The sequence below is a fragment of the Eriocheir sinensis genome, chromosome 23 (assembly GCF_024679095.1).
Source record: "Eriocheir sinensis breed Jianghai 21 chromosome 23, ASM2467909v1, whole genome shotgun sequence".
NCBI lineage: Eukaryota > Metazoa > Arthropoda > Malacostraca > Decapoda > Varunidae > Eriocheir > Eriocheir sinensis.
In genome coordinates, this window is record NC_066531.1 from 10,167,163 (window position 1) to 10,175,055 (window position 7,893).

Consider the following 7,893-nt stretch of genomic DNA (forward strand, 5'->3'; position numbering starts at 1 on the left):
ACTCAATCTCTGCTTTTTAAAGCCACTGTTGCTTGAGAGAGAGAGAGAGAGAGAGAGAGAGAGAGAGAGAGAGAGAGAGAATTACTTCGCTTAAGAAAAAAGTTACTGCAAAATAAGCCTAGTGTTCTTAAATACAAAATAATAACTTAGTATTCGTAAATGCAACATAATAACCTAGTTTTATAAATGCAAAATAATCGCTTAGTATTCTTAAATGCAAAAAAATAGCCTAGTTTTCCTAAATGGAAAATAATAATTTAGTATTCCTAAATGCAAAATAATAGCCTTGATTCCTAAATGCAAAATAATAGCTTAGTATTCCTAAATGCAAAATAGCCTAAATTTCTAATAGCCCAGGAGCATTAGTGTTGAACCGGGAAAAAAATGTAGAAAGATGATTTTTTCAGGAAATCTATCTAGTAACATGGTACAAAGTCCCCTAAAATCCAGTCTGTGGAAAATTCACAATCCAAGATGACCGCTGATGAGTCGACCAGACACCAGAAAGACACTTAAAATGTAATAACTTTGTTACTATTCATCAGAGAGAGATTATTTTGGGGTCTAACCCCATGTTTTTGTGGGCAAGGAGTGTAAATATACCGTTCGAAATTCAATCCAAGCATTACTTTCAAAATAACCATGTGCTGTCTCAAGAAATGATTCTGCCAAATTGCAGAACTACCATAAGTAATCTGGTTCACAAAAAGGGCACAAGATTAAATTAACGAAATCCAATTTCAGTAGGATGCTAACCGCTACAAACTGTGAAACATACAATACATAGAAAGGCATATCCATACAGCATATATATCAAGAAGCAAATAATACAACAAATAAACCATTGGTCCAATCTGGCAGGTACCAAATGTGAGTACATTTATGTCATAATATTTACAACACAATTCTAGTTCCAACCCTCATCTGAATCTATGGATTGGCTGTTGTTACATGTCCTCCCAATACACGAGGAACACATCTCAGTGTAAAATAGCCCAGCTCTGTAACAACTGCATTTTTTCCACATCCTATTATGCACCCACATGATATCATTCGCAACACCCGATCAGGTGGCACAGGTTGGTCTGTTGCAACTGGAAGCAACCTTCCATCTTGTACTTTCCATCCCCATTCAGTAGGTGCCAGCTCATTTCCGGACCACTGCTGCACTGCTAAGTAGGCCCGATATGAATGATATTTGGTGGCAGCTGATGTTGGTGGCAGGCTCTCTAAGTTGACTCCACTTGAGTACACAGATTTTCTACCAACCTGCCTCATGTACAGTACATACCGAAGCATATCCAGAGAGGTGGACTGAACTGCCCCATACAGTTTTAGCAAAAATTGTTCTCCAACTCTTGCCACCTCTTCATGACTTGATGAAGGCTGATGAAACACATCCAACATTCCCCATTCGTTCCTGCCTTCAATAATGGACACTGCCTTCATCTTACCTACATCGTATAAGGCTGAAACAGTATCACAGCCTGTTATAGCATGTAGGAACAAGAGATTGGTTTTAAGGTTGGGACTGATGGCCTGTTGAATAGCATGTATGCTGTAAACTGATGGATCACGTTCAAACATCATGAAAATGTTCATATCTCTAGTTGCCTGGGCAGTGAGCATCACCAGCAAATCAGTATCCTTCCCAACAACTACAACTGGTCGTTCATGGTCACCAGCTGCTGCAGTCAGTGATGTGGCTACAACGAGATGATCTGCATCTGCAGTGCTCTGCTAACAGTTCACACCATTAGACTTATTTTTTTCATGAGTATACCAATCAACCGCTGCTTGTTCTTACTGTTTGCCAGGTATGACGTTTGGGAGGTGGTAGGCACCATGTCCACCTCAAATATAATACCTGCAGATGCATTATGGACTGCTCTCCTGTGTTGTTCTAGTGTTTTTGTTGATATGGTGCAATCGTATCCATCAAATATGATTGCTGAGCCCCTTCCATAATAATTAAGAACATGTGTCACATAGGTGTCACACACCTTTCCATATGTAGCGTCACATGACCAAGTTACACTGTGTAAGAGGTGGCCACCATCAATAATGAATTGTAAGTTCTCGGGAATCTGTAACTGGCCATTCACCTTTGACTTCAGCATAATGGCAAGGACACTTTTGGTGTTTTTGCGCATCATCCCATGATGAAAAAGGGAGGGAGGGTGGGTCCCAAATTCATAACAAAGGAAATCCCGCATTTCATTATGATGCTTCATAATACATGTCACACGCATGAAAAGAACGGCTGCGTTGACTTCCACACTCTGTCCTCTTATAGAAACTTGAGATCTAGCGCTGCTGATTGACAAAACCCTGTCTTTTCGCCTCATTTTCTGATCAGCATAGTTGTGTCCTGTCATTGCTTCTGCTCCAGCAGAAGGAATGACAGGGTTACACATGCAATGCCACCCTTGGTATGCCACGTGCCATGACATGTTAGAGTGCGAACATTTATATCTACATTGTCAAAAATAAAATTGACTAGATCTCCAGAAAGGTAAAAAAACTGCTCTCCTTTTGGTAAAAGGGCATCATATAGTCTTTGAACCTCCCTGTAGTTATCTGCAAAAGATAAACTACCGAGAAGATCAATGAGTTCACGTGACTCCAGTTTTCTATTAATATACACAGATATTCCTAGCAAAATTGGTGATATGAATGATTGAGGTCTGACAGCAGATATTATACTATGGGCAATAGCAGTGCGACGTCTTTCTGCTACTGCTCTGTCATTTGATTTAGTCTTGATTATCACTTCTAGGAGACGCCTTAAGCCCCAAATACACTGCCGAATTTTGGCCACGAACTTGACGCCGAATCAGTTCGTGAAAAAATTCAGCGACCGGTTCGCCAACATGACCAAGATTCTTACAGTTCGTGACCATTCGGCGACATGTCAGCGAATTCTCAAGACAATTCGGGGACAGTTCGGAGACATGTCGCCGACTATTCGGCGTCCAAGTCGCCGAGCTCAAAATCTGAAATGTTAATTTTTTTTTTTTTTTTTTTTTTTTTTTTTGTCGCGGAATAACTGGCGACAAGTCTCCGAATTGTCTTCGCATGTCCCCGAAGTGTCGGCGACATGTCGGGGCCAGTTCTCCGACAGTGCCAAGATTTCTGACAGCTGATCATCTGATGCCCATGTGGCATACAAGAGCACGGGAATCCGCGCCTACCTCATGGACTACTACAACACCCGGGGAGCAGTGGCCTGGCAGGACAGAATTGTGGGCGAGTAAATACCATGTGTGGTAATATGTGTAGTAATATGTATGATAGTATGTGTAATAAAATGTATAAATGTGACTTGTTTTTGTTTTACTCTCCTACAAATATTTTAGAATGAATGAATGTTTACGTAATATCAGTAAACTATATAAAACTAAATAAATCTAAATAACTGAAAATGAAACAAAGGTTAAATAATGGCAGAATAATGATATTAAGAAATAAATAAAGAAAGAAATAGTAAATTAATTATGAAATAAATGAAAATGTTAGTTCCATACCTATTTTATATATTCATGATTCTTCTTGTTTTTCATATTTTCTTGTTTACTTTTTATTATAGTATTATTTTATTCCGTATATATATATATATATATATATATATATATATATATATATATATATATATATATATATATATATATATATATATATATATATATATATATATATATATGTGGGTGGCGGTGTCTGAGTCGTCAAAGTAACGCCCTCGTGTTCAGGAGGACGAGTTCAATCCGCCCGGTGCCACCAAGCTGGGATTTTCAGCCGCCGCCGAGTGGCTTAAAACTACCCACATGCTGTCCAGAAGACCACCTATCAACCCGGACTCTAGATTCAAGGATCAAAAATGAGCTCTGGGAGGGCAGCATGAGCCAATGCAAGATGGCGCCACTATAAACACTCGCCTGCGCCAGAACGGGCTGGGCCGACCATCAGGACCCACCGGGAAGAAGCCTACCGGCGCAATAGGCAGCAATGTAAAAAAAAAAATATATATATATATATATATAGAGAGAGAGAGAGAGAGAGAGAGAGAGAGAGAGAGAGATAATCCATAAATAGATATATAGATAGATAGACCCCCGTGTACACCTCCCACCGCGACCCGTTTGCCGTGTCGTGATTTATTCGCCGAATATTCGGGGACATGTCCCCGAATAGTCTTGGCCATTCGGCGACATGTCCAGCATACAAGGCCAGCATACAACAAGGCCAACATTATGCTCGGGTTCATAGCGAGGAACTTCGAGTGTAAAACACCAGACGTGATGCTATCCTTGTATAATTCCATGGTAAGACCGCACCTCGAGTATGCAGTGCAGTTCTGGTCTCCCAATTACAGAAAGGACATTGCTTTACTGGAAAGGATTCAACGACGCGCCACAAAGATGATTCCAACCTTCAGGGCTCAACCGTACGAGGAACGACTCAAGCGACTCAATCTCCTTACATTGGAGAAAAGACGCCTACGAGGGGATATGATTCAAGTCTTCAAGTATCTAAAAAAGTTCAATAACGTCGATTACTCCAAATTCTTTGAACTGCAAACCAACTCAAGAACTAGAAATAACGGTTTACCCATTCAGTTGAGTCGATGTAACACAGACATTGGAAGGAGTTTCTTTTCAAACCGAGCCATCCGCCACTGGAACAATCTTCCCTCAGAAGTAGTAAATGCGAATACCATCAACTCCTTCAAATATAGAATCGACCGTCATTTCGCTGCGTCGGGAGTAAACAGAATAACGAGGGGCTTCCATCTGCTCCTCAATATCGAGGTGCTTTCATCTGCTCCTCAAGCCCCAAGTGGCTGTCGAGCAGATTAGATCACCAACGCGGCGACCTCGTAATGAGCCAATAGGCTTTCTGTTGTCTCATTTCGTTGTTTCCATGTTTCCACCCACTCCTTCCCTTCTTCATTCATCCCCTTCCTTGCCTTACCCATCTTCCCATTCACTCTCGTCCATCCACCCCCGTCCTTTGCAACTGCACCCATGAGGAACTAAATCAAAGATGTGTTGTTCGTCATATGCACTTTAAGGAAAAATTATGAATAAAATGAAAAAGGGAAGAACCTACAATTGAAGGAACACCTCGGGAATGGGCATGGCTTCACTTATATTACTGAAGACAAACTTATTTGAAAACCCTTCCCTTTGCAATCTTGAAACTGCTTGTTTCGAGGGTAAAGCCAAGATTATAGAAGTAAATGGTGGTTTTACAGCACATGTCGGCCCTAATTTTGACCCGAGCTCTGCCTGCGGGTGAGGAAGCTAGAGTGATGTGGCCTTGAAAAGGGGGGTAGGTTATCTCCCCCGCGCGTCGTGCGGCTGTGTCAGATACCTCTGTAATACGAGTAGGCGAAAGTGGGGTAAGATGAACCGTAGGGTAAGATGAACCACCCCTTGCGATCACGTGATCACAGATTGCATCAAGCTCTAATGCTGCACAACCAAACCAGTAGTCACCACGTGTCTCTGGTAGCAGCGAGACGTTCCTGTGGAGAGTCTGTCAGTTTTTACAGCAAAAAATGTTTCTTCCATTGAAAAGTAAAATATTGGAAGCCGAGAATATCGTCAATTACTCTGGTATGTATTAGTCTTACTTTTGTTGCAAATTGCTGGTGATTAGTTTAGTATTTGATAATTCTTCTGTCCATGTTTTCGATGGTAACGGTTTGTATTAACATATTTACAAACGATTCATTCAAAATGGCCGCGGAGGGGTAAGATGAACCTTTAAGTTTGGGGACAGATGAACCATCAGTTCATCTTATCCATCATGTGTGAATGATTATTTTTAATCCTCATTGTAATCAGTTTGATATCAGATGCCGCGAAAGTACATCAGAAAAACGGGCCGGGCCCCTGTACCCCTCGATATGATGAAAAGGGCCTCCGCTGCATTCGACGATGGAAAAAAGAAGAAAGAAAGAAAAGAAAAGGGCCACAAAAATACTGACTGATACGCCAGTCCGGGATGAAGTAGCAGCAGACAGAGAAGAAAAATAGGCCGCAAAGGCGAATAAAGAAATTGTGAAGAATTTGTTTGGTAAGAGACAGAAGTCAAGACAGACAGCATCTATAATGCCACTTCGGATGATGATAGTGAGGACGATGCATGCGAGACCATGGATTCACTTACACAAGACTCTGATGACGATATATCGGATGACGAGTTAATGGAAGGCGGTTTCGTGGTAGTGAACATTCATAGCATGAAGGGAACCACACAAAGATATGTCGTAAGAGTCGACGTAATCGACGGTGATGAAATCGAGGGAGTTTTCATGAAGAGAATCCCGGGACACAGGCCCATTGAAAGCAAATAGGCCTTCATAATCGACCACAATGATGAAGCATCATTCGATAAAAAAGATATTTCGGTGACACTACCAGCTCCGAAAAACTTGTCTGGTAGTCTGCGAAAGTCGAACCAGTTTGTGTTCCCATGTGACTTGGGAAGATTCTATCTCTCGTAGGCCTGTTGATGGACATAAGTGCATTTTGCTAAATTTTCAAAAGGATGTATATGTACTATTGATACATAAAAAAATGTGTACTATCCTCTTTTTTAAAGGCTTTAAAAAGGTGAAAGCCTTATCAGGAGAATATCAATTTTGTTTATGGTTAAAGGTAAATGACAGCTGCTCAAATGAACACTGACAGAGACAGGGTCACGTTACCAGGGAAGACCCCAGGTCGAAAAATCTAAAAAGTGGTTCATCTTACCCCACTTCCCCCTAACTAGGAGCTCCGAGCCAAAAAATATATACAGTCCTCAGTCACACACACACACACACACACACACACACACACGTACAGTGTAATTCAAGCAAACATATCTAAATTGAAAATGACCGTATCTCGCTTATTTCCAAAGTCAAGTTTTTTATTAACAATCAGCAGCGGACGGGAAAAAAATTGATAACCCGACGAGCCTGACGTGTGGGGTGGGGTGTGGAGAGAGAGAGAGAGAGAGAGAGAGAGAGAGAGAGAGAGAGAGAGAGAGAGAGAGAGCAAATCATCCGTCTACTGACCTGTATGTCCTCACTAAACTGAGGGAAATCACGAACGGTAGGTATAATAATTTATGAAGAGTAACGAGCCTCCATTATGGGAGGTAAGGGTTGCATATGACTTGCGCTACACTGTCGTGCCATCCTGACAAGATGTTGCATCACTTCCACTGTACCCCTCCACTAGTGGTGGCAGCGCTCCACACGTAGGCACGAAGCAAGCACTTAACGAGCATGAGTAAATCTTGTGTTTACACTTGTAATATTTGCTTTGTTTTGTGTATGCAGCTCAGCGTTTAAGGAAGTAATTGTTTTGAATCCTCGTAAACTTCATTTTCAAGAAAATAAAAATGTATAAGAAATGCATTGTAATTCTCAGACAACGACGTTGTTTGTTAACGCGCATCGGATCCGGGGACGAGTAGGTTTCATTGCTTGTTTCTCCAACAGAAGTTCATTCATCTATAGGCGATGGAAAGTTTTCAAATTCCGCCATAATCAACTTTACTTTTTAACTCTTAGCGGGTGATATTTTCTCAAATAGTCTCCAAAGCAAATACCCTTCACTCATCGTTAATCAAGTCATACTGAGTATACTATTCTGAGGAGACCTCGGGTAACCTTGTCCCAGGGAATCTACCCCAACGGCCGGTGGCAACACTGCAGGGTGGCGCACGGCTGCCTGAGGTGACGGAGCTCATATATGAGGAGTCCGGCGGTAGTGGCGCGTGCCCTGTCATAAGTGTAACCATCACGTACCCTTTGAGGCTCCTAAATACTCTTCCGAACGCATGTGACCAGTTGTTGTGTCGTGTGTAACCTAGATTGACGCAGCGACGGAGGGG